Source organism: Hippocampus bargibanti, linkage group LG04 (assembly GCF_051943395.1).
Source record: "Hippocampus bargibanti isolate YZ-2025 linkage group LG04, ASM5194339v1, whole genome shotgun sequence".
In the NCBI taxonomy this organism is placed as follows: Eukaryota; Metazoa; Chordata; class Actinopteri; order Syngnathiformes; family Syngnathidae; genus Hippocampus; species Hippocampus bargibanti.
Genome location: NC_142737.1, coordinates 12,160,683 through 12,187,709, shown reverse-complemented (window position 1 = coordinate 12,187,709; position 27,027 = coordinate 12,160,683). Strand labels below are relative to the sequence as shown.

The following is a 27,027-nucleotide window of genomic DNA, read 5'->3' as shown; positions in this document are numbered from 1 at the left end:
TTTTTATTGTTGTTATTATTGTTGTTGTTGTTGTTATTATTATTATTATTATCATCAAACAAAGTTGAACAAAGTTGTTTGGTAAATGTGCTCTTAAGAATAAAAACTCAAGCTAAAACTGAAACTTACTGAAAGATAACCTAAATCAAAGGGGGAAAATCGGATTAAAACAAATATATTTAAAACAATTATTCATAAAAACCTGGTGGTGTTGGCGGTGATCACCCTGGGGTTGTATTAAAAAAAGAAATTTCTGCTAGTGGGAGCTTCAACAAATTAGAGGGAATTATGAAGAGTTTGAAAGAGTGATTAGTGTTAAACTATACATTGTTGGTAGGTACTCTTCCATTCCAGAAGCCATTTTCATTTAAACAAGGGGGATTTAACTTTTGTAAAATCCTGTTATTCCCATATCGGGAGTTAACCCGAGCCGCCTGGGTGAAAACCAGGAATCCTAACCGCTAGACCATATGGGACACGAAGTTTCCTTTTCCTTCCTGTCATAGCCCATTAACTAACGCTGAATATATTCGCATGGTCAGCATGAACCAATCGGCTTCTTAAGCGCCCTGAGATTGTGCCAAGTTGCCTCCCTGATGTGATTTGTATTCATTTCACGACTGTATCCGTCAATTCCTGTTCTTGTTTGTCAAGTTCTTGATAAAAGGCACCATGCCACTTAACATTCCTCATTTGTCCCTCGTGCGTCAATATTTTGTTACGCACTAACTTTTTCTTTCATCTTCATCTTTGCATCCTCTTTTCTGAACTCCTCCCCTTTCCCTGTGATTCTCCCTAGGATGATTGGCAACGAGCCATGCACGGTCGTGCCTTCCTTCCTCTGCTGGTCTTCCTTTCTTGGCAGAATGCCCAGTTTTGTCTGTGTGTGTCTGTTCCGATGTCTGTGCAGCGAAAGGAGAGGGAGCAGCTTTCTCATAATCGTTGCCATTCAGGACCTCGTCGGAGTGTGTCCGTGTTTACACCGGAGGGGTCATGGACCTGGCAATAACAACACTCTACTTTTAATCATCCTTTCTCACACATGCACGTGCGCACACACACACACACACACACACACACACACACACACACACACACACACACACACACACACACACGCACACACACACACACGCACGCACACATACACACACACACACACACACACACAGCTTAAATGTACAAACAATAACAAATCACACACACACAGAACACGCACACACACACCTTAAAGGGCAACCGACATCACTTTTTTGTTTTTTAACTAACATCAGAAAAACGTTTTATAGCATGTAAAATACCCAAAACACGCAGTATGATATTTTTATTCAAATGCAAAACACCAATAAAAATGCCTTAAAGTGTCCAAAATCTGCACAAAAATTGAGCTGCGAATTGGGCATTTTCAGAAAGTCCCGCCCCCAGTTTGTAACGTCACGCCAAGACGTCTTGCATTGCTGGAGAATCAAAACAATGGCTTCAGATTCGGAGAATATGCTTTCTTGTTACACATCCAGTTATGTATATGATTCAAATAGTTCTGAAGAGGAAAGCATACGTGTTTGCAATCGATTAAATAATTTATTCCGTGCCATTCGAGGCAACATTGGGGGGAAATGTATCACCAAATAGAGGCAGAAAATGGCGACCAAGCTCCTGTGAGGAATTAATCAGCCCGTTTCCACAGGCATGGAGCTTGGTCGTCCTCTTCTGGCGGCTTTTTGGTGCAACACAAGGTTTTCAGACCAAACAAGTGCAGCAAAATACATTGACGTGATGGAAGGACTGTTACAATGCGTCTTTTTTTCGGTCAGGGGCGTTCTTTCAGTGACGCCACGTACGGACTCGTAACCAACTCAAAAACAAGACTTCCTGAATATTCAGCGCAAGTCTTAAAACGTAAAATATAGCTATATGCGGTGGAATCTTATTAAAATACGCTCAGTAGAAGTCATTTGAAGCAATTTTACAAATTATGGACACAACTTGTCCAGAGACGTCGGTTGTCCTTTAAATGTACACATAACAAATCACACACACAGTTTAAATGTACACAGAATAACAAATCATACACACACACACAACACACACCTTAAATGTACACACAATAACAAATCACACGTACACAGCGTTTAAATGTACACACAATAACAAATGACACACACATGTACACCCACACACATGCGCGCACACACACACACAAAATAACAAATCACACACACACACATACACATTATTACACATATGCGCACAAACACACACAGCTTAAATGTACAAACAATAATAAATCACACATACACAGAACACACACACACCTTGAATGTACACAAAACAATTCACACACACAGTTTAAATGTACACAGAATAACAAATCATACACACACACAACACACACCTTAAATGTACACACAATAACAAATCACACGTACACAACGTTTAAATGTACACACAATAACAAATGACACACACATATACACCCACACACACATGCGCGCACACACACACAAAATAACAAATCACACACACACACATACATACACATTATTACACATATGCGCACAAACACACACAGCTTAAATGTACAAACAATAACAAATCACACATACACAGAACACACACACACCTTGAATGTACACAAAACAATTCACACACACAGTTTAAATGCACACACAATAACAAATGACACAACACACGCACACACCTTAAATGTACACACAATACTAAAAATATTGGAAATTATGTTAATATGATAAAATACTAGCTATTAGTACAAACTAGAAATGAAGGAAATTACAGAAATAGATTAATTCATTCACTGCCAGACGATGTGCAAAAATGTGTCCACTCCAGTGCCAGGGTTTTTGTCATTGTCACTCAAATTCCAGGACCCACAGGATATAGAGTTTTAGGACTACATAAACATTCAACGCAGCGTAAGAAAGCTTAGATTCTCTTCATTCATCAGAAAAAAGAGTTAATTCCTAAGTTATATGGGTCTGGAGTTATCTGAGCTTGAAATGGGGGTGGTTGTACAAAAGGCAAATGCTGCCCGCTCGTGAAAGGGGAAAAAACATTGCCAGAGGTCTGACCAGCACTTTCCCTTCTTTCCATGTTAGCCCTTTTCCAGCTTTAGCTGCTGTTCAAGCGCTATATAAACCAATATGTCGTATTGCATTGTATCTTGGACAGCCGCCCCCATTTCAAACTCCAGACCCATATAGTTTAGGAAATAACTTTTTCTGATGAAAGAAGAGTCTAAGATTTCTTACGTGGCACTGAATATTTATGTAGCGCTAAAACTCAATACCAAAAGTGACAATGACAAAAACCCTGGCGCTGGATTGGACACATTTTTGCACATCATCTGCCAGTGAATGAGTGAAAAGACAAAAATTACTTTCACTTTCACAACGATCGAACCAGTAACAGACTCAGTTTCAAAAAAGATTGCAGAATCCTATTCCTGAATTATTTTTGTCATGTGCATTCATGGAAAATAGCTGATTCATTGATGCGAAATCATTGCAAAAATTGATTCTGAAACATATCCACCGTGACCCCCTCATAAACAATGAATCATTCGTTTTATCCATCTTATGTCCTTTAAAAAGCTCCAGCCACCCTATGATGACATTCGCCAAGTATTAATCGTCAAGACTTAACATGCAAATCGAGGGAAACACCAAAGCAATGAATGAAGGTCTATGATTGACTGCAGGTGAGCCATGAGGAGGGCAACCTGTACCACAGGTTTGCTACAAGTAATTACGGAGGCAGCAAAAGATTCCCCTGGCATGGAGGAATGTGGCTCGTTCTCTCTCTCTCTCATCCCCTCTGTTTTCACTCTGTAATCTGTTATGCCCCCCTTCCCCCCTTGCACCCACCCTCTCTCTAATAGCTACCCTCGGCACTCCTCCCTGAGGGCCTGTGGGCCATTTGCTCTGTATTTGCATGCTTGGGCTAGGTGTGTGTGTATATAAGCAGTTCAACTGTCTCTTTGAATCCCAAATAGCCCAGGGATGCTCAAGTCATCGGTGGCAGGCTGTTCTACTTGTATGAGGAAATGATGGAAGACCTTCAAGTGTGCCCCCTGACTCGCTTTGGGGCTGTCCAAACAGTATTACCATCAAGTCCTTTCGCAGAGTTAATATTCAGGTTCCTTCACGTTGACTCCTGGTGATGATTTTTAACATTTTTTTAAATTCACACGTTCAGGGTTGCCTCCTTAACTTCCACTAATGCAAATGCTGCCTTTCCAGCAGCTCATGTACAGTGATACCTCGGTTCACAAACTCCTTGGCCTACAAACGTTTTGGTTTACGAACGTTAAATGTGTGAACATTTTACCTGGGCATACAACTATTTTTCGAGATACACACGAAGCTGCCACAATGAGTGATGTGTCGAACGAGCCCGTCCTAACAAGAAAATGGCAGCCGGCTTGTTTTGGTCCTCTATTCCCCGCCCCCAGTCTTCGGCTAAAGCCACATCATTGGTCAAGAACGCAGCTATGAGCGGAGGTGGTTTAAACATTAAAGAGACAGGGAGAAGACAGGGAGACGACAGAGAGAGAGTGACAAAATGGATAGAAAACAGTGAAATTTGGACTCGTTTCAACTTTGATAGTCAAAGTCAGAGTGTAGACTGCAAGGTTAAAATTCCCATCAATCAGGGTCCACAAATAACCCGCACAAGCGGAGAAAGCACCTACAAGTGATCATTCCTCAAGATGGTGAAAGAAGAAGGCTACCTTCCTCATCAAGTGTTTAATGCTGATGAAACCGGCCACTCCATTCCATCAAGCCATCAAAGACCATCACAAAGGTAAATAACACGACTTTATTACACAGTAGTTTATTTCTTTAATTATAATACCATATCACATTGATTATACATAAAATAAGGCATATTTTGTGTAGTTTTAAGGCTTAGAAAATTAGAAAGCAGAAAATTATGTTTTATGGGCACCTGGGAACGGATTATTCTCATTTTAATGGTTTCCTATGGGAAATTAATTTTTGGGATACACACTTTTCGCCTTACACACTCAGGCCGGAAACCAATTAAGTTCATAAACCAAGGTATCACTGTATTTTGTTTTTCTACTTCTTTCATTCCTTTCATAACTTCGCTGCTGGGAAATGTAAATTTCTCCACTGCAAGACTAATAAAGATAAATCCAATCCAATGTTGTTTTTTCTTGCGTACCAATAATACCCTGTGATCTGAGCAAAGCACTCTCATTAGGAATGTGAGTTGGATTCGCAAGATGGGGTGGCTATGTACAAGTACAGGCACAGCTCCCCTTATCAGATGCATCAAAAAAATTCTCTTTTGCCAAAGATAATCATGTGATTGACAGACTGTGTCAGAATGGTATTCATTTAATATTGCAAGGGGTAGCTTGCAGTGGTGGAAAATTGTGACAGATGAATTATTGTCTGTTATTCCTTAATGCTCCTTTTCAGATTAGTTTTGACAGGAATCATCCAATAAAAAAACTCAAGAATAACAAGAACATATGGGCAGCAGTTGCTTTTTATTTTTTTAGGGGATAGTTGTGTGTATGAAAAAAATAAAATCCGAGTACAGAATCGTATGTCACTGCAAATTACAGCCATAGAAATTTAAGATATCGTATTTTCCGATGTATAAGGGGCACCAAAAAGCCTGCATTTTCTTCAAACTATGACCCTGCGCTTTATATGCCGGTGCACCTTATACAGTATGTGAAGTAATATTGAGCCACTACTATCTTGTAACTACTGTCAGCAGCCACTGACTCCATTTTCCCCTGTAGAAGAAGTGGTGCATAACCCCAGCCTCTAACGTAGCGCCTTATAATGTGGTGCGCCTTATATTTGGAAAATATTTATATATTATATTTGGAAAAACTTTTTTCATTCATTGAAGGTGCGCCTTATAGTCCAGTGCACCTTCTACAGTATATGGGAAAAGTTTGGAAAGACATGATTCATTAGGGGTGCGCCTTATACTCCAGTGCGCCTAACACACCAGAAGATATAATCCCCCTAAAATGTAATATTTGCAATAACTAAGCATGAAATATTTAACAAACGTCTCATACAAATGAGCCTTATACACCAGACTATATGGTACTCTGAACACTAGAAATAAAGTTGGTATATTTCCTTTTACTCATAGGTGTCAAAGTGAAGGCCCGGGGGCCAAATTTGGCCGCCACATTATTTTATTCGGCCCACGAAAGCAAATCAAGCATGTCAAGTTCTGTGATGCTTACTAAAGTCCGAATCAACATTTCAAATTGTCGTAAGTAAACCACAATAAGTCATTATTCTTGACTTTAAATTTGAAAATTAGTTATTGCCCATTTCACGGTAAGATCAGAGCTTTGTCATCAAATGGTGAGTATAGTTTTTGCTTTTTCTAATGTTGCTGTGCCGATTACCAATTTGTGTTTGGGAGCCTTTTACTGAGCGAGTTGCTTGTTCTGTAGCCACAAAGGGACATATGTCTTCTTGTGCCGGTCCCAAGCCCAGATAAATACAGAGGGTTGTGTCAGGAAGGGCATCCGACGTAAAAGCTTGGCCAAAACAAACATGCGGATCAAACCTCTCAAGACGGAGGACACTGATTTGCTGTGGCGACCCCCTGAAGGGAAAAGCCGAAAGGAAAAGAAGAGGAGTTGTGCACTCTATATGTAATTCATAACAACCTCCAAGAGGAAACCATAACTACAATGTGGCCCATGGCAAAAAAATGAGTTTGACACCATTCCTTTAACTTTAACATTTACCTTCATCAAATTTCTTTTTTCATTTTTTTTCTTTTTGCCTGCCCCAGATGATATCTGCACTCACCGAATATGTCTACTATGAGTCATTGGCATTCATTTTAACATGGCGTAAAAACCAATGTTACTAACGTTCTAAAAAAAAAAGGTTCTTCAAAGGGATGTGATTATTTGATCAAGTCAATCATGATTGCGCACTGGATTTGAATAGCAACTCATATGATGAAATATCCTCCTCGAATATACACAGCATTCACAGCTTGGGGACATCACTAAATTTGCACTTTTGTGTACACGCCCAAACGGACCACGTGGGTTCAGACATCGCCGTGTTTTAATAATAATAATAATACATTTAATTTTAGTCAAACACTTAATGAGGGCGGATGATGGTAAAACATTTAAACGGGATGATACAAATGAGGTTGAAATGTTTGCATAACAAAATACAAAGCATGTTTTGGATAAAATTGGGCCTGAGGGGGTCGGGCGGGAGGGGGAACATTATACTTGTGTGTAGACCAGGATTCAACCTTCTGCCTAGACGTCTGATACACCAAGCAAATGCCGCACATGCACGGCACAGTGGTGGGCCATCAAGGCCAGCAAGGCCTTCTCTGCTGGCCTAACATAATCAGACATCATTAGCATAATTATAATAAAAGTCAATTTCATTAAAAAAAAGTATTTTTTCTAAATATATATATAATTATTCTACATACTGTTTTCTTGATGTTATATTATATCCATTTGGTTATGCTCCTTTCAGTGTTGTAGTTTTAGGTCAGAGTTTTTAATCCAATCAGAATTCAGCTAGTTTGTGTCGCCAGGCTGTATGAAATCTGACCGACGCCTTCAGAATCAACAGTGAGGGCGTCTGTGCGCTGTACATGAACGGGCACATGTAGTTGATATACAGTTGCGATAGCCAATCAGATCACGAGTTGGCACAGTAAGGCCAGCTAGAGGGCGTCGCGTTGAACATGACATGTACGTGTCCTGTGATTGGATACTCACTTTACCTCAGCCCTCAGCCCGGAAACCCGGAAACTTTAGCAGAAAAACCAAGTATATCTACTCGCTTTTTTAACCCACAATGGCTGAAGGAGAGGACAACTCGCTGTCGCATGTAGGTAAGCCTATTCTCAAGAACAAATGAAAAAGATTTGTTTACTTTTACAGTAAAGTCTCGTTATATCGATATTCAAGGGAGTCCGAAAAAATATCGATATAACCGGGACTATCGATATATCCGACCCTGTTTGCATTTAATTTTCTCCGTGCGTGCATAGAAATAGTATCGATATAACCGGGACTATCGATATATCCGATATCGATATAACGAGACTTTACTGTATTTTCAACAAATTTTGTAAGACGTTCACAAAATGTGTTGTTTTTCTTATATTAAACTGACATTTTGTAATTTAGTGTAAAATCTTGTTAAAGACTGCATATTCTTGGTGGACTTCATAAAACTTTGTGGACAAATGATTTTAAATTTCCTTTTATTTTTAAGTGTTTGCAGTATCGCGTATAGTGACAAGTTCTAATTGCTGATGCAGATTTATTGATGTGTAATTGCTCCGGAAAATAGCCTGTTGTAGACGATTAAGGTGATGCCACGCCCAGTACTGCGTGCGTGTGCTTTTGTAAATGATATCTCCAGCCGTTGTGTCATTAATTATGGTATTACGAGGGATATTTGTTCAAGTCGGACTAAGCAGGCCTAGGTGTGAAATGCACGGACCGCCACTGGCACGCCAGCATACCTGCAAGGTAGCACACGTGTCGGCAAATACTACAGTCGACTGGTTAGCACTAAGCCATTTTTATTTTGTTTGTTAAGTCATTCACTGCCATTCCCGAATTTATTGGGGAAATGAAAATATGACGTGCATCGCCATTCCCGAATTTGTTCGGGTTTGGTTTTTTTTTCATGCTTGGGCGCCGATAACGCGCTGGCCATAGCCTCTGGCAAGAATGTTTCTTATACACAAGGGGCAGCATTTCCCTTTTTTCTATGTTAGCACCTTGTTCCAGCTTCAGCTGTTATTAAAGCGCTATATAAACCAATATGTATGTATTTTGGACAGGTGCCGTCATTTCAAGCTCATATAACTCCAGACCCATATAATTTAGGAAAATAACTCATTTTTTGCTGATGAAAGAAGAGAGTCTAAGGTTTCTTACGCTGCATTGAATGTTTATGTAGTCCTAAAACTGAATATTCTGTAGGTCCTGGAATTTGAGTGAAAATGACAAAAACCCTGGCACTGGAGTGGCCACATTTTTGCACATCGTCTGGCACTCAGTGACAGTCATCACCAGGAATAAAGTCAGCAACAAAAAAATACAACACAATACAATACATATTGATTTATTTATTGTGGAAGTGATTTGCTTTCCTGGGCCGAATGAAATGATGCGGCGGGCGAGATTTGGCCCCCGGGCCTTGACTTGGACCCCTGTGCTTATTAGTAATATTTTTCTTTTCAAAATAACTTTCATTAAAACTATAGTAATATCTCCGAACATATTATTCTCGAAAAATGGATTGCTGTAGATATAGATTCATACAACGGGACGGATGCACGGATAGCAATATAAACAGACAGACGGAAAGAGGCTCACAGGCAGAAAACATGATTACAATGCACCATGTATGGCACAGTTCGCCCTATCTATTGACAGCCCAATGTTTACACAAGGCAGGCGTGTCCATCCAACACACAACCAGCCTGACCCGGTATGAGCGCCTCAGCGTCCCACAGGGCCACGGAAGGATCTCCGGCTTTCGGTGGTTGAAAGGAGCAAGGTAATCTGTATTCATTCATTCATTGGAATGCTTTTGGCAAAGGCCTGCTGTCACGGTCTCCCCACACCTCTCCCATATATATTTACACACACACACACACACACACACACACACACACACACACACACACACACACACACACACACACACACACACACACACACATATATATATATATATATATATATATATATATATACAGTAAAGGCTCGTTATATCGATATCGGATATATCGATAGTCCCGGTTATATCGATGCTATTTCTATGCACGCACGGAGAAAATTACATGCAAACAGGGTCGGATATATCGATATTCCCGGTTATATCGATATTTATCGATATTTATATATATCTACATCTACATATATATATATATATATATATATATATATATATATATATATATATATATATATATATATATATATATATATATATATATATATATGTATGTATGTATGTATGTATATTTAGGTGGATGTGTGTGCCCTTGCCTCTCATGGCACTAATGCTGCCTGACAAAGACGAATGGAGCCAGACCACCCGCTTTGAATAAGCCGAGGTCCAGGGAGCGTCAGCGCAAAGGGAGTATTCTACATAAATAAATAAGAAAAAACAAGAATAACACATGGTAGCAAACAAGTCAAGTGAGGAGGATGAAGAAGTGAAGAGTATTGGAAATGCATTATTATGTAATTGCGGGGATGTCAAACGGATGGATCTGGTTTGCCTGAGGTGGGTGTGATCACGTGTAAATATTGCAAATATATTGATATCAGATCACGGTCATCATATTACATTAACTGGTTCGGCGACGAATCGACTTTAATACTCTCTAAGCTTTTTTGCGCCTTTTGGTCAGTCTGCGGCTGGATATCCGGATGCATGGCTTGAGGGGCCCGCGATGAGAAGAAAGAAGCGTCAGCGCAGAGCTGATGTGGATGTGGAACTATCGTGGCTCGGAATTGAAGCGGATTTACGTGGGACAGATGTGCGAAAATGAATGCTCGTCAATGAATGCTACAGCTTGGTGTTTGTTTTTAACATTTAGCTTGTAGCAGACGTGCACATTTCACCATTACGTCCATGATCTACTGGTGAAAAGGACGCTTTGATCCTCTCCTCTTTCATCGAGAACTTCTTCAGGCAACAAAGAGGGTGCAGAAAGTGCTTAAGATTGAATGACTGTCTGTGTCATTATTTGTTATTTAGTTTTTTTTGTTGACTTCAAGATGGCGCACCGACAGTGGTGGCCTTTACAGCAGCTCCTGTATTTTGTTTTTCTCCTTCTTCCTTTCATAACTTTGCTGCTGTGAAATGCGAGACTAAGAAAGGCTTATCCAATCCAATTCAAGGCCAAAGAGGCACCATGAGCTAGCGTGGTGATGTTGGAAGATATTTGACAGAAGAGGAGGACAAACAGAGGGTTTCATCAAGGGATTTATTATTTTTATTCATCCTGTCTTTGCCGCTGGCGCTGGAATAGCGAGAGCCACAATTTTCATTCATATGGGCACCTTGAAATGATAACTAGCAGTACAGCGCTGTCAGATAATGCACGATGGATGTTGTATAAAAATGTATTTCAATATTTTTGAAATTGATTTTAACAATTATTGGTTGACTCAAATGAATGTGCATGTTCATTGAGCTCCTCAAATGATGTGTACCGACAGGTCAAACAATAAAATACACTTCCACAAAATGGAAGGATATACAAGAAACCGACAGTCCGTCTGTCTCACTTTTGCATGACGCTACACAGGCACCAATTATCAGGAAAAAAAGAGTCCTTGTATTTTGTTTTTGACTTTTGAAACGTTTAAACCATATTTCATCATATATCAGTTTTTGGTGTGTCAGCAGAGAATATTTCTGATTACAAGAACCAATGTTTGTTGCTGCTTCATGGAAAGATGACATAGGATGTGATTGATGGAAAATAGTGATTTTTTTTTTGGGTGAAAAACAAAAATAGAATGAGAAAAATGTGTGGTGCTTATTTGCTTTGAATGAGCGGAGAGGATTGAGTTAAAAGACAAATTAATATGCGCAAGTATGCAAAGTCCACGGTGCAACTGAGGTGCCTTCATAGAAATCCCTAATCAGTCAAATTCTCGAAACAAATTATTTTATGCACAATTTAAAAAGTTTTGTATGTTTTTTTTTGCATCATCCCGTGTTAGCGACTAACAATCTATTGACACTAAAAACATTGCGAACATTGTGTCGCGATGCCTTCCGGAATATCATTGAACTCCTTATAAGGAGTTTGCTGTGGTGCGTACAGTAAGCAGTCTACAATACAAATCTGCTGTGTGATGGATATTTACAAAGAAGCTTTTGAAGTGAGATTACGATCTTGCAAGTTGTGACATGTAGCATGACGCTTCGGGGGGAGGAGGAGAGTCCACGAGGCCTCCATTTACGAGTCGACTGTGTCATGTGGAAGTCTGTTACAATCGTCATCGTGACATGCTTTCGCTGTCAATGCCAAGATTTCTCTAGACAAAGATGGGAGCCCACTATTCTGTCCAAGAAGGGACTCTCCAACCCCTCCGCATTGCTTGTGTTCACAACTCTTGTTAGACTCATGAAGACGCTCAGGAGCAGCGAGAGTGATCATGAGAGAGAAAATTGACGAGATGGTGATTGCCAAAGGGAAAGAGGAAATCTGTGCAAGTGATAATGGAAGGCCGGCAATCAGAAGGGACAATTTTGACAGTGATATGACTGTGATGATGATGGCGACGACGAAATGATTGAACTGACATGCAACACATTTTTTTAGCTCAATTTCTGTCAGTACCTTATAAAAAAAGTACATTGATACATCTACTAACGAAATTAATTGATTGAAATTTAAATTGAAAGAACTTTCTTTACAAGAAAATGTATGACGTGTTTTGCAAATACTGTAAATGCCCAGATCACGCCTCTCAAATTCAGACATAATTCTTTTCTAAAGCATAAAAATGCATCAAAATATGGAACAAATCCATGTTACAATGTGATTATTGCTCAATACATTAGACTACAGAAAGTGCTTAAGAATGTATGACTCTCTGTGTCTTTGTTTTATCATATTGTCTTTGTGCAGTCATATTCTTTGTTATTTAGTTTTTTTTTTGTTCTTTTGACTTCAAGACGGCGCCGCAAGAGTGGCTGCCTTTCCAGCAGCTCATGTATTTTGTTTTTCTACTTTCATTCCTTTCATCACTTTGCTGCTGTGAAATGTAAATTTCTCCACTGTGAGACTAATAAAGGCAAATCCAATCCAATCCAATTTTTGCCTTATATAAAAAAACAAAGAATAAAAAATAAAAATGATAATCACTTCACTTTTAACTGTCTTCATCGTCACACTACAAGAGACTAAATACATAATACATTGACAATTTTGATCCCAACAGCTTTTCATAATTCAAGTTCATATGCCATGAAATATAGTTACCGTATGTATCCGGAATATAAGATGCACCCCCAATGAACGGTGCATTTTCAAACTTTTTCTATATACTGTATAAGGCAAACTGGACTATAAAGCGCACCTTTAATGAATGAAAAATGTTTTACAAATATAATATATACATTTCTAAAACCTTTCCAAATATAAGGCACACCAAATTATAAGTAGAGGCTGGGGTACTACAGGGGGAAATGGAGTCCGTGGCTGCTGACAGTAGTTGAGAAACCCTTTGTGGCTCAGTATGACTTCACATATAAGGCACACAGGCGCATAAGGCGAAGGGTCCTCTTTTGAAGAAAATCAAGGCTTTTAGGTGCGCCTTATACCCCGGAAAATATAGTACATGTCTTTTCCAAATAATTTGTTACGATGATATGAATAAAATAAAAATAAGCAGTTTGGAATGAAATTGTTTGACAGTTTGGAATGAAATTGTTTGAATTTTACAATAAATTCTGGACAGTATATATTTTACATGAAAAAAATATACTTCTATTATTGTCATTCACAAAAGTTCTCCAGGGTTTGGATGGATTTCATTACATTTATACCCAAACTCAAGATGATAAAACTTCTCCTACAACTTCCTGGTTCGTGGAGAATGCCGTGCAACTTTATGGCATTCTTTGAACTCCATATGAATGGATTGCCAATCATATTATCTATCATAACAAAGCTTCCAGCGAATTTCGCTATGCTAATGCTAACAGGCTAGCACTGACTTTTGGAAAAATAAAACAACCTCCAATTTGTATTGTCCTCAGTGAACGTGTTCTACTTCCAACATACGTAACAAAATATGATATTGTGGCTTGAAAACATCAACAACCCCCCACCCCCACCCCAAGCAACCTTGTATGTGAAACAGTAGAAAGTACGGTTGGCCTTGCGCCACGGTTGACGATGCCGCGTTTAAATTCAGACGGGCGGCGAGATGCTGCGGTCCCATGCGGTGTATTAAATGAAAGCGAACCAAGGTGAGACGATAATAATGACCCAAGTCAATGTACACCCCCAGCGAGCGCTTGTTTGCCAAGGGAACGCGTACGGTGTCACGTCGAACGCGTAGGAGGATTAATGTCTATGAATGATGATCTGGAAATAATTTCATCTGCCTTTTAATAAATCATTTAGTGACACTTACCTGGATCTTGGGCAGTATTTGACGATAAGGGGGTGGGCAAGGCGGGGGAAGGAGGGGCTGCAGTTCATAACTCGAGGGAATGAAGGAGGGAGGAGGTGGGAGGTAATGGAAGTTACTGCGGAAACACTAATGACACCCAAGCACGCTTCCAGTTTTTTTTTTCTTGAGATAGCTGATGTAATTGTTTCAGGTGGACTGGTTATTGCTGATTGGGACATGTTTGTTTCTATGGCATATATGTTTAATACACAGATTTAAAAAAAATCAGAAATCACTCAAAGTGATAGAAGAATCCATTATGTACACTTTGTAAACATTGTTTCATTCTTCTTCATCTTTTTCTCTTCTTCGAGCCTTTAGCTGATAGGCTCTCTCAAATAACTTGACATCCACCGATGTGATAAATGCTCTCCCACAAGTCCGATGATCACCCTCGCTCCGCCATAACCACCGCGAGTGCGGAAGCCTGGACCCGCCATCTTGGTGGGGGCACCAGGCCTCATCCTGTCTCGATTATTAAACAACCTTTCTGTCTCCTTTCTCGTTCCTCCCTCGCTTTTCATTCAAACTAGTGATTATTATTTAATTGCAACATTTGGACCCAACAAAGAGATCACTCAGTACTTGAGGATTTCTTCCACAGAGTACTTGTTGACGCTTACACTTTATGTGACCACGTTTTACTTTGGCGAGTCATATTACTCTGAAGTTACAAAACGCTTACTTGAGTATTTTTTTTTCGTTACTCTACCCTGCCTCTGTTTGTATGAATGACAACAGACGTATTCATAAGTGTACCTTTCTGCTACTTAACGGAATAGCATTTCATTGTTCAGCCTGTCACTGTACGTTCATACTATTATATTATTTGTAGTTCATAAAGTAGATTAGCATTTTGGACGAATGAAATGAGATTGGATTGATTTCCACAGGACTGGCGAGGCGCTATCACTGCCTGTTAATCACTGATATCATATTACCATAGCGCCTTCCAGAAGGTGTTGGTACCGCAATTTAGAGTGCCAACTTGAAATCTGATTGGTTAGAGACCAACAGTTTGATCGGCACGTTTGATGCAATAGGGCCCGGAGAACTGATTGTGAAGGCGTACTGGTAGATTTCTGACCGTGGTAACAAATGATGGCTGAAATGTGATTGATTAAATCCTTAAATATGAAGACACACGGCTGGAAGAAGCACAACAGTGGAAAAATAATGAAAAGAAACTGAAAGACAATTTGGAATTACTTAATAAGAATTAATGGACAAAATAGAATTCACATTAGTCCGTGATTCCGAAATTTTTAGGCCAGCAGAGAAGGCTTTGCAAGCCTTCACGGTCAGCCACTGATTTTCATTATAACATTGATGTACCCCCCCCCCCACCCCCCACCCCAAATGATGAGTTTGGACATGCGTTAATGTTCATTCGTACGCGTAGTTGTCATGATTGCACATTTCACATACAAGTGAAAATATGTTGTCAAACTCCAAGACTGGTGCCAAAGACGTACAACTCAAAGGCAATTGTCCACTCAATCAAGGGGCGACTGTGCGACGACCAAAGTGGCAAAGAAACGATTAACTCAAACCGCCAGCCTTGCTAAGGGGAGCAGTTTACACTCATAGGCTGATTACTGATTACTGCTTAACTGCTAACTAAGCTATAAACACAGAGACTCAAGGTGGTCAACGTGATTGTCATAGATTGCATTGCCGAACAAGGTCGGGGGGAAATTTGTAGCCCACCCCGGCTCAAAGTGTGCGCTATTATCTATACTTTGCCGTTGGGGAGAAAAAGTCTAAGAAGAGACTTAAATATGACATCATGTGTTCAAGAGATGCACTCACGTTCCCCCAAAAAAAGAAAATTAATTGAGGAAGCTCTTAACTGCCTTTGGATGACTGCAGGTAAAGGTCAAAAGAAGAGCCACTTCCTGTTAGTGGAGGCAAGGTTGCGTACGCATGAAGTGAAAATTGCTGATTAGATTTTTAATCCAGCGTGCGGGTGTGTTTATGTGTGTGTAGATAATTCTAAAATCCATTTGGCTATGATTGTGCACGCTTGTCCGTGCGTCCCCTCAAGGTATAGTTGATGGTTTTATAGCCTTGCCCATTTATTGCCTTCCATGTTGCAGCGCACATGTTCAGCCACGCCGTAATGAAGTTGCTGTTTATTGCTTTAGCAGTCAAAGCAAAAGAGTCACTTCCCATTTTCAAGCTTCCGTTTTGTCGAGCCACACAGGTCGCTGAGTGTAAAACGTTGTGACTTAAATGCCAGGGGGGGAAAAATCGACTCTTGACTTAAAAAAGTCGAGTCAAACTCGATTCATTGTTGGTGGGTTTTTTTTCAAGACAATATAGTCCACAATACAGCCATATAACATATTTTGACGTACGTGCAGAGAGATGAATGTAATAAAAAATATTATTATTTATTTTTTTTAAATTACCCACACATTCGCAAAAAGATTTTGATCCCCATTCCCGAATTTGTTTTGATTTTTCATGCTTGGGTGCAATAAAGCGCTGGCCATGGCCTCTGGCAATGTTTTTTCTTTTCCACAAGGGGGAGCATTTCCCTTTTTTTCCATATTAGCGCTTTGTTCCAGCTTCAACTGTTGTTAAAGCGCGATATAAACCATTATGTATGTATTGCGTAGTATTTTGGACAGTCGCCCTCATTTCAAGCTCATGTAATTCCAGACCGATATCATTGAGGAATTAACTTTTTTTCTGATGAAAGAAGAGAGTCTAATGTTTCTAACGCTGTATTGAATGTTTATGTCGTCCTTAAACTCAATATTCTGTGAGTGCTGGAATTCAAGCGACAATGACAAAAACCCTGGCACTGGAGTGGACACATTTTTGCACGTGTCTTGCAGTGAATGAGTTGAATACGAAAACACGTCTGGAAGCAGCGCAACAGGGGAAAAGCAATGAAAGACAATTTGGAATTATTTAATAAGAATTCATGGACAAAATATAATCAAAATCCATCTGTGATTCTGATATTTTTACGCCAGCAGAGAAGGCCTTGCAGATCTTGACTGCCCGTCACTGGTCATACCCATTGATGTAGTTTGACCCAAAGAACTGCTCACACCTTGATTTTAATTCCATTTTGCTTAAATAAATAGGTAATTAAGGAAAACTATCCCAGAGCCGCACCACAACGGATCAATACTTACTAACGACCTCACTATGTGAAGCTTACGTACATAGCATTTGCAAACCATCGCGCGAGACGAAAGCTCAAAAATTTCATTTCATTGATTCCACCTGAGAGATATCATCGCCTCCACTTTTCACCTCTATATGGACTGTACGCATTATTTGTGTAAATCACCGGTGTCAAAGTCAAGGCCCGCGGGCCAAATCCGGCCCGCCACATCATTTTTTTCGGCCCGCGAAAGCAAATCAAACTTGTTCAATTCCATGATGATTGCTAAAATCTGAGTCAAAATTTCATATTTTTGGATGTCAACCACAATAAAAGTCATTATTCTTGACTTCAGATTTGAAAACGAGTTATTCATTAATTTGCTGTGTGCTCTATATGTAATATTTGAAGGGATTTAAACATTCTAATGGGTTCCCCAAATTCATAACGGCCCTCGAGAGGAAACCATAACTACAATGTGGCCCGTGGCAAAAAATGACTTTGACACCCCTGGTGTAAATCATCCACCCTTCATTTGTGGGCACTTTTAGGGAGATTAGAAACGAAACGCGAGTTCAAACCCTATGTATGTATGAGTTACGCGTATGTGTTTTCCACCTAACGTCACCACACACATACACACACCCTAATTAGCCTCCATCCTCCCTACCATACTCACACACACATAGACAAACCCACGCTATAGCTGCCAGGCAGGGTGGAATCAACAGAGATGTGCTTCAACTTGCCCGTCCACATTCCCCCTAGGAAACCATGGCAACCTAGCCGGAGCATATGTGATGCGCCAGCTCAGCCTTTGAAGGCGCCGCAGTGCCCATCAGAGAAGTACACAGCTCGGTTGAGGGCGGCGGTGGCGCTGGAGCCACTTCACATCCTTCACGAGCTGAATAGGGTCAAGCCTGCATGGCAACAATCTCCTCTTCTTTTGTGCTGCTCGGGCATTCTTAAAAAGAAACCAGGGGAGCATAAAACTCATTCACTCGCTTACCCACTCACTCACTTGTGCACATGCACGCTCTCTGTCTCTCTCTCTCCCGTGTCTTATACGCACGCACGCGTGCACAGGCGGCAATACACAGCTTCAAAATGTGAAGGTCTTATGGGAATGGAAGGGTAAGTGCAAAGCAACCTCAAACTGACCCTTGCTTGAATTAAAGTGCGTGCTCGCACTATGTACACACAAAGGTGGGGAGTGGGGGGGGGGGAGGAATATTGGAGCATTCCAAGAAACTTGTTGGAAAATCCTGATGTGGGGGAAAAGGCAAAGAACGCTGCCGGAATGCAATACTGGCAAACTCAGACAATATTGGATTGGATGAGCTTTTATTCGTCTTGTAGTGGAGACATTTACATTTCACAGCAGCAAAGTGATGAACGTAAGAGTAAAGGAAAGAAAAAAAGTAGAAAAACAAAATACAGGAGCTGCTGTAAAGGGAGACACTCTCACGGCGCCATCTAGCAGTCAAAACAACAACAAAAAAACTAAATAACAAATAATGTGACATAACACGAAATACACAGGTATTCATTAAATCTTAAGCCCTTCCTGCACTCTCTTTGTTGCATGACGCAATTCTAGATGAAAGAGGAAATGATCAAAACGTCCTTTTCACTAGTGGATCAAGGACGTCATGGTGATGTCTGCACATATGCTACAAGCTAAATGTTACATCCATTGACGAAAAGAGATTGTCTCACATCTCCTGTCCCACGTAAATCCACTTCAATTCCAAGCCACGACACATCCACATACGCATCGGCGCTCTGCGCTCCCGCTCCTTTCTTCTCATGGCGGCTCCTCAAGCCATGCATCTATCCAGTTGCAGACTTTCCAACAGCACCGACTTTTCCGTTGAACAAAGTGGGACTGTGAAAATGCTGCCCATCACAGGCGCAAAAATAGCACAATCGCCCCAGTGATGACAGTCAAATGGCACAGACATTCCTCCCAATCAAAAACGGTGCTGACATATTCGTGCTGCCAAAAAGGCGCAACAGCTCAGCACAGTCTCCTCCTTGATGAATGTCGTGGCCAAAAATACTGAAAAACATCCATTCCACAACAACACAAAGGAACAAAATAAAACACAAAAACAACAAAACAAGCAAGACTCACGAGAACACTATAAACTATACTATAAACTAGACTATAAACGGTTTCTGTTCAAGCGGTTCTGGTCAAGAAAATTTTCAATTGTTATTCTGAACCGTTATTTCATTGGTCGTGTCGCTTGTTTGATTTTGCTCAACATTACAACAAGGTACTTAACTCCCTAAAACATCTAATTTATAATATTGCTGACTTATCTAATTCACTGCCATTCACGAATTTATTCGAGAATAGAAAATATGATGTAGAGCGCCATTCCCAAATTGGTTCGGGTTTTGGTTTTCCATGCTTGGGTGACGATACAACACTGGCCATAGCCTCTGGCAATGTTTTCCATTCCATAAGGGGGCAGCATTTCCCAGCATTAAAGCGCTATATAAATGAATATGTATGCATTCTATTGTATTTTGTACAGCCGCCCCCATTCCAAACTCCAGACCCATAGAACTGAGGAATTAACTCTTTTTTTCCTGATGAAAGAAGAGAGTCTAAGGTTTCTTACGTTGCACTGGATGTTTGTGCAGTCCTAAAACTCAATATTCTTTGACAATGACAAAAACCCTGGCACTGGAGTGGACACATTTTTGCACATTGCCTGGCAGTGAATGAGTTAATCATTAAGGATTGATTTTTTTTTTAATGATTTGAATGCTAATTTACTTTCCATATTACTCTTTTAAGAGTAACAGGATTGCAATGTTAATGCTAATGTCAAAGCTTCAGCTTTACAAACCGGTCATGAACATAAATATTCAACAGTCATCAATATAGAACCAGAATGACTCATTTTATTTAAATAACTTGCAAAGACAAAAAATAAACACCTGGGTGGTTCAGTAAAAAAATGATCTCATCGTTTCTAAATTTTGCTGATTACGACGCGGCGCCCATGTTTAGTTTTACCCAAATGGTGCTACGCAGAGAGCTGCTTCAGGTAGGCTACATCCAATTTCCCAGCAGTCTTGAATGCATCATATGAGCTGTGTTCCCGCTCGACACGGAGGTGCCGTGAAGGCAGTCAAAGGGTCAGCTTACACATTTCTGCCTCTCATTTGCCAGCTCTCTCTTCAATTATTAATACACCAGAACATCCTCCCCTCTCCGACAGCCAATCGCACAAAATCGGAGAAGGAGCGATATAGGTAGCTCCTTGGGGGAGGACATGAAGAAACTTAGGAGCCAAGCTGTAGATGCCTTACTAGAAGCACCTGTCACTCACTCACCAAGTCTTCTATTATCTCCGAGAAGCTATCTGATTCTACACTCTGTACAAATACACGCAGTGGTGTACACTCATTATGCGCAGGCCTTCACTCGCCCCCCTCCCTCATAAAAGCATAGAGGCACACTCAAGGAAGCTTTAACTGAACAATGCTGGCACAACTGCTGTGTAAGCATTAGCATAGTAATGGTGTCTTGAGCACAGGGACAGGAACAGCTCTTATGTTATTAGAACCACACCAGGTGCCTGGTGTGGCAATGGTAGGGCGGCTCAAAACGAAATGTTGTATGCGGAAGAGCTCATTGATATTCATACATACAATGCAATTTTGTGATATGTCTGTTTTTGAGGGGGGTCGGGGAATCATCATGCAAAGAAGGTAATTATACTCAAAATAGTTGTATACATCACTACATTAGTTACTACACTATATAATAAATAATGAACACTACATTTGCTACTGGTAATTATGCTACTCATAAGCAACATAGGCTCACATAGGGACCACCTAGGTCAATAATAATAATAAAAGATGTGGAAAAAAACTTGATTAACTCATTCACTGCCACACGATGTGCCAAAATATAACCATATACAATAATAATCATAATACATTTCATTTATAAGCGCCTTTCAAAACTCTCAAGGTCAGTTTACGGTCACAGAATCAGTTTTTCTGAGGGTGAGCAGTGGCAGCCACATGCGCTAGCGTTCACTCAACCTGGAATAACTCAAATGGATAGAAAGTTAGCCAGCGAGCTAATAGATAACTAATCGATAGCTAGATATATAGCTAGCTAGATAGCTTATAGATAGCAAATAGATATCACATATAGGTAGCCAGCTAGGTAGCTAGCTAGATAGCCTGATGTGTCCACTCCAGTGCCAGGGTTTTTGTCATTGTGTCATGATCTGGTTGGCGACCAACGGATGGCGCTGTCGGCCCCGCCTGCACCTACACAGGTTCTGGTCGTCCCGATCAGTGGCGGACTGCTACGTTCGGATGGGCGACCAACGGGTAGCTCTGTGAGCCCTGCCTGCTGCCTCGCAGGTGCTGGCTGTTACAATCAGTGACAGTCAAAAGGACTCCCGGCACTACCATTCGGTGTCGGGTCATTGTTGTATGCTTTGTATGCAATTGTATGCATTGTATGCTGTGCATGTGTTTGTTTAATCTTGGCAGACTTTTACTCTTGGTTTTTCTTTTGATACTTGGTATTTTTCTGTTCAAATGATTTTAACGTTTTGGATTTTATTCCCGTTGACTTTATTTTAATACAATTTCTCAAACACAACATGCTGCTCCCACCTGCCTGCTTTTTAGGATCCACAACTGCCATCACCACTTCGCAAACCTTGACACATTGTCACTCAAATTCCAGGACCGACAGGATAATGAGTTTTAGGACTACATAAACATTAAATACACCGTAAGAAACCTTACACTCTCTTCTTTCATCAGAAAAAAACGAGTTAATCCCTAAATTCTATGGGTCTGGAGTTAAATGGGCTTGAAATGAGGGCGGCTGTCCAAAATACAATGCAATACATAGATATTTGTTTGTATAGCGCTTTAACAACAGCTGACGCTGGAACAAAGTGCTAAAATGGAAAAGGGCGAAATGCTGGCCCTTTGTGGAAGGGAAAAATATTGTCAGAGGTCTGGTCAGTGCATTATCGGCACCCATACAAGACAAAACAAAGCCCAACCAAATTCGGGAACGGCGCTCTACATCATATTTTCAATGCCCGAATAAATTTGTGAATGGTAGTGAATAAGTTAAACCTGGGTGTTTTAAATATGCAATTGGATCAATGTGTGGGGCACAACTAGTAAATACTGTTTAATAATATCAAATGTTACTTCATTGGGGCATGCAAATGCGTTGGATTCTGTGAAGTGGCCATATCATATCAATGCATGCTAATTATATCTTGCCATGTATTAACATACAAATATATAATGCTATGAAAAATAGTATGAAAAATTGTCATGAAATACAATTTCATGGCCGTTTTACATTTGTTTATTTGTAGGGCAGACCTGGTGGGCCAAGAGTTAGCTCCGGTCTCTGTGTGCCTGATGATTGGATCGGCTGCAGCACACACTTGCGAGGATAAGAAGATCCAATAAAATGGCTGGATGAATGTTTGTTAGTATTCTTTATTCTTATTTTCCATCACTGAATGAATAAAATATATTTTACATTTTATTTTCAATTACGCAGTTGCTTGATGTGAGCCCATGTGCACTCACAGCCGTGCATGCGCTCAGAATCAGAATACACATAGGCAATATTTCTCCCCCAATGACCCTTGCCTATCAGAGAAGCTAAAAACCAAACAAAACAACAATAATTCAAGAAAACTAAATATCACTCAATATCCGTGCACCCAAAATAGCATTCTCAAGTGAATGAATGACAAGCTCTTTGGACATGGATATTCTATATGCTTATGAAGGACTGTGCAAACACTCCTCCCAAGGGTGAGGCTGCCAATGACCCATTTCCCATCATGCACTCTGATGGCTTCAAGGCAAAAAAAAGGGTGTAGGCTCTGTCGCAAGGGAACTTCCCCCTACTACTACTACCCCCCCCCCCCCCCAACCCCCTGTGCCCTCTGACACGACTGCCTCATTCCTTCTTTTGTCTTTGAAAATTGAAGACTTGAGGACATGTGGAAAGTTTGAAAAACTGACAACTGATGGTTAGGGAGGGGAGGGGGTCTAAAAGACGAGATCATGAAAAAGAACATTGAGCCGATTAGTTCAGAAAAGCCGTTGTGGTTGGAGGATATTGTAGAACTTCTGACTGATGGCTTTGTGAAGGAAAACGTCACTATTTTGAAATGATGTAGTCAAAGGTGGAAACTAGAAAAAAAAAACTCATATCACCCACACCGCCAAATAATGAACAAAGGTAAAACATGTACATCATTGAAAGTAATAACAAATCACATAAAATGTATGTAACTAATTACAAATGTGTATATATAGAGGTAACATCCGATTTATGACCGGCGCGAGTTACCGGCGCGAGTTACGATCACCACCCGTACTTACGATCACGACCGCCAGACCTTTTTTTATTCTACGGCTGCCACCGCTACAGCCAGCAACGCGACAGAGACAGAGGTCCGTGCATGGTGATTTATTAAGCTACAACACAAAGCGCTGTTCCCAAAAAGAACACAAGAAGAATAATCAAAAACAACGAATACCAAAAACGACGAGTGGGGGGGGGGCATGGGAAAGCCGATAATGGCGAGAAGCAACTCGCACACGGTGGTGCAGAAACGGAACAATAATAATGATAATACATTTCATTTATACACGCCTTTCAAAACTGGGAGAGGGGCTCGCACGAAGATATTGAAAGTCGAATGTAATCCAAAGTACAAATACAAGTTGACAGTTCACTGAAAAGACTGAAAACATACAGTCTGAACAGGACTGATCAAGGACGACTTTCTTCATTGGCAGTGATCTCCATTGAGACAGAGAGACTTTTAAAACTGAAGAAAGATAAGGAAGGCTTCTACAAAGAAGTTATTGATGCCATGGACTTCATTTATAAGTAAAGGTAACACGATAATAATGTTTTATTAATTTTTTTCTATGCTACAGTGTGTATATACGTATAAAGAATGCTGCCATGACATTTTAAACAAAACACGTTAACTGTTGCCAATCAAATGGTGAATAAGCTACCCTGTAGAGTTCATTTTTGTAAATCTGACTGTGATGAAGTCAGTGCCTCACCAACCATGACCCTCACCGCACGTCACTGATCTCTCTCTCTCTCTCTCTCTCTCTCTCTCTCTCTCTCTCTCTCTCTCTCTCTCTCTCTCTCTCTCTCTCTCTCTCTCTCTCTCTCTCTCTCTCTCTCTCTCTCTCTCTCTCTCTCTCTCTCTCTCTCTCTCTCTCTCTCTCCATACATACATACATATTTTTTTGTGATTTGTTATTACTTTCAATGATGTACATTTTTTAACCGTTGTAGCCATTTGCTACCAGGTATTAGGGGGGTACTATACTATGATAGTATTTTAACCACCAATTACCCTTGAATTGCATATTTATACAACACTATAAAATTAGAGGAAAGTATGGAAAGTATTGGATGGCTCCAACCCTGCAATTTCAATTAACCAATGGATTTGGATGTTATTTCATTGTCTCAACACCGTAATGTCGCACCTGGTTAGTGTAGCCATTAAACAGGCACATTGAAAAACAGCGACGAGAAGAATACACAAAATAACAATAACCGCAGAGGGCTTGAAATGTCTTACGTTGAAAGTGATGAGCGGAAACCACGGAAAGCATTCAGATCTCCAAAGAAGCCTTTTATTTATGCATACAAGTCTAATCATGTACCCCCACGTTTGTATTTCTCTCAGCTTTGTTCAACACCCCCCACGACCATCCCACACTTTAATAACTGGTAACTTATTAAATGAGCTATTACAAGAACGGTAATTTAATAATTTAATTGCTGTCTGTCCTGGGCCTGCCAGGCGAGTGTTTCATTGGTATTATATACAGACACTGATTAACAATTAAAGTGAGGCCGGGAATGATAAATTAGGGGGGCAGCTTTTAATTCACTCAACACCAGGGAGAATTGAAATTGTAAAAAACACACACACACACACAAGCGCAAAGGGGGAGGGAGTTTAGAATACCCAATGAGTCTCGGCCACACGCCCTACAGGCTTAATTGCTCAAAAAGAGACAAACGTCTTTGTTGATGTCTTTATGTGCGGGTGCGAGTCTCAGGTGAATGACAAACTATAGCATGGAAAAGTTTGGACTTGTAAAGGGCACCTTGAACCGCACTTCACTGTGACGACGTGTCGTAAATTTGTCCTTTTATGCAACACGGCCGTTAATTGAATTGCGTTAGGGATGCAATTAACGGCGGCAGAGACACACCCATCGACTGACTCATGCTTTCAAGCCGTACTGAAACCCTAAAGGAAACATAATTTATGTTTTCCTCTTAACTTATACAATGTAAAAGAAACTGAATGGAATCTGTTGCCACTTCAAACTGTAGCCAGCATACAACATTATTAAATGTCATACAAGTGTAAAAAGAACCTCATCACCGCTGGGCCAGACAAATACAGTGGCTAAAATGCTGACTCACCCTTGCAAGTATTGATAGGTGATTTGTTCATGCTCAACATACCTTTGAAATTATGGCCAAAAGAGTTCAATGTAGGTTTGGAGCTGTTTTTTCCATCTGGAATTGGAGCCTTGATTGATCAGGATGATGGGGGGGGGGGGGGGGCAAATAGGTGCCAGTGTTATCACAAAACCTTCAGCCGTCTACAAGAAAGCAAAAAAAAAGATGAAAGTAAGCCTAAAAGAGCAACTAGAACAGCAGCAAATTTACTTGGGGCTAATCTGAGGCATTCAACGATGACAGGTGTTTGGTGATTTACATTTAGCTTGGTTTTGAATGTCTTTAAAGGACAACCGACACCATTTTTTTGTTTCCTAACTGACATCAGAAAAACGTTTTATAGCATCTAAAATACCCAAAACTCGCATTTTTAGTCAAATGCAAAACACCAATAAAAATGAGTTAAAGTGTCCCAAAACTACTTCAAAATGACCCCGGAGTTTCATAAGGTCCCGCCCCCTTGTTCGTGACGTCACGCCAGGACATATTCGCGTTGCTCTGGAATCAAAACAATGGCTTCAGATTCGGAGAAGATGCTTTCTTGTTACTCATCCAGTTATGAATATGATTCAAATAGTTCTGAAGAAGAAAGCATAAATGTTTGCAATCGATTAAAGAAGTCCTTCCGTTTCATTTTGAGGTGTCAGGAATCCAATGTAGCGTCCCAGAAAATGCACAAGATGGCGCCCAAGCTCCGTTGGAAATGGGCTGATTTGTCTGCTGGGAATTTGTGTCAAATAGTAGTCTTGGTGCAACACACAACGATTCACCATCGCGTTATTTATGTTTTTTTCCTTCCAATTTCGCCATCAACACGGATCAAGACAAAGTTTTCAGACCAAACAAAGTACACAAACTGCATTGTGTGGCTGGGGCGTTCCAGACATGACGTCACCGTAGGTATCGTCATCAACTCCTAAACAAGACTTCCTGAATATTCAGCGCAAACCTTAAAACGTAAAATATAGCTATATGCCGTGGAATCTTTGTAAAATACACTCAGTAGAAGTCATTTGAAGTGATTGTACAAATTATGGACACAACTTGTCCGGAGGCGTCGGTTGTCCTTTAAATGATAAGAGGGCATGCACATATGTGCTACTACATCAT

At 40.4% G+C, this 27,027-nt stretch overlaps 1 long non-coding RNA gene across 1 annotated transcript in view; it reads right to left on the bottom strand.

Annotated features, from left to right (window-relative positions):
• Window positions 1-26,046, bottom strand: part of LOC148899022 (uncharacterized) — a 40,423-nt gene extending 14,377 nt beyond the window's left edge. Inside the window, exon 1 of the long non-coding RNA XR_016114851.1 lies at window positions 25,921-26,046. This is a non-coding gene — a long non-coding RNA (uncharacterized LOC148899022). The remainder of the gene's footprint in view (window positions 1-25,920) is intronic.
• Between the last annotated feature and the right edge of the window lie 981 nt (window positions 26,047-27,027).